We start from the raw sequence: 2,125 nt of genomic DNA on the forward strand, positions 1-2,125 counted from the left end.
CCCGCCGAGAACGTATTAGGCCCCCCCCCCCCGCCAGTGCGCATGAGCCGGCCGCGGGCCGCCCCCTCAGCTGAGCCTGCCCTCGGGGCTGGCGGCGCTGCCCGCCCCAGCGCTGTCCCCCCAGTGCTGTGCTAGGGGGGGCAGCCTTCCCCTTGTGCCACGGGCCGCGGCCGCGGCTGGACGGGGAGCCCCGCTGGGACCCGCAGTTGCACCTCCCTGCCCCTGCCTGCTCGCTGCCTTCTCCAAGGAAGTTGGCACGGAGCTGGGCTGCCTCCCTTCTTGGTCGTGGCTTGTATTGGGATAGCACCTCCCTGACACCTGGAGCTCAACGATGCCAGTCCAAGCGATGAGTTTCTGGGCCAGTCCCAAGGCCAGCATCCCCAAGGACTCTGGGACTGAAAAACTGCTGCCAGTCGGGCAGGTCCCAAGCAGGGCTCATGCAAACCATGCCCCTGAACTGGCTTGCCAAAGTCATTGTCACAGGTGCTAATAGCCACCCATAGAGCTGCATCCCAGATTTGGTTTCTTGAAACTTGGTTGGTCATGTCAGCTCTTGGGCAGAATCAGAGCTGATTGCCAGTCCCTACCCCAGGGAGCCTTCTTTCCCACTTCCGCTCCCGTTGTCTTGGTATGAAAACACAACTCAGTTGCAAAAGGCACCACTGGTTGAAAAGGAAAAAAGACTGGCATGAGTCATTTAGGATGATAGACTAGAAGGGACCAATTCAGTCCCTGCAATTGCACTTGACTAGATAACACACGTTAAGCCCAAAAGGGCCCCCAAGAACATCCATTTAAGTATTGCCCCTCCCCCAACCCACACAAGCCATCAAATACTCCTCATCAGGGACAAAGTAGAAGACTGTGAACACTACTAATGCCTTGAGCCTCTACAATGGCAGATAATTTCTTAGAAGTGATATGCCCAGTTGGTCTATTCCCTTAATATCCATGCAGCTTGTTTTTAAATTATGTCATTTTTGTTCCTTCATATTTCATCATCATCATTTCTGATGGGATCTACAATGTGTATGCCCCTAGATTAAAAAAGAGCATAAAATAAATGGTATATTTTGTAATGAGCTTTCAAGATACTATGTGGTTATTAGAAGATATAGGAGATAAATGTCTACTTACTGCCTAAAAGGCTGTGTGAGGGGGAGGTACTTTTGAGTAGGGATCCTTTTAAGGTTATCCTTTACCCAGTGTTTGAGGCTGAGTGTTGCTGTAACTTCCTGTGCCTTCAAACTTAATAACACTGGTTCCCTTTCTAACCCCATGTGTGATTTCAGCCTCACTTTGAGGAACTCTATTTTGGAGCTTCATGCTACACTATTAACCGATCATTCATTCTTTCCTGACTACATTTTTGGATTTTCACCTTAGTCTTTCTCTTTTCATCTTCTTTTGGACTGTCTTGTCTCCTCTCACTGTATTTACTTGTCCAGTGCGGAGCACATACCATATCTATCTTGGTCTGGCTTTCTGGCTTTTTTAACAATGTTCCTCCCCCCCAGTAATTTTTCTAATGTCTTTTTTGTATCCATCTCTGAGTGAAACATCTCACATCAACTTTAGCATCTTTATCTCAGTTTGTATGTGTGTGAGAACATTTACACATGATAGGAATGCTATAGAGGCTTATTGCGCATTAAACTACTGCGCAGTAAGCCTTCCCTGGAAGTATGTCTACATGTGCTATGCTCCCAATGCCCACATCCAGTTGAGTGCAGATGTTTGGTTCCCCAGAGACAACTAGCAGTGATGCACCTTGTATCTCCCTGCCCCGTGCACATGGAGACAAGCCCCACGCCCAGCAGGGCTTCCCTGTGCAGCCAGGGGCTGGCCAAGAACTGTCCCACTTTTGGGGCTGCTTCCAACTAGCTATCTTCCCCCCCACCCCCCTCTGCTGGACAAGGATTTCCTGGGCCATCCAGAAGCAGGACAGCTCCCAGCCAGCCTCTGGCTGCTCAGAGAAATCCTCAACCAGCCTGGAGATTTGTTTTCAACAGGGAGCATGTGTAGACATGCTCCCAGGGAAGGCTTACTGCGCAGTAAGCCTTCATAGCATTAACAGTATGTGTAGACATACCAAGTGCATATTTACATATTGATTTCAACATTT

The sequence above is a fragment of the Alligator sinensis genome, unplaced genomic scaffold (genome assembly GCF_000455745.1).
Source record: "Alligator sinensis unplaced genomic scaffold, ASM45574v1 scaffold97_1, whole genome shotgun sequence".
Classification (NCBI taxonomy): domain Eukaryota; kingdom Metazoa; phylum Chordata; order Crocodylia; family Alligatoridae; genus Alligator; species Alligator sinensis.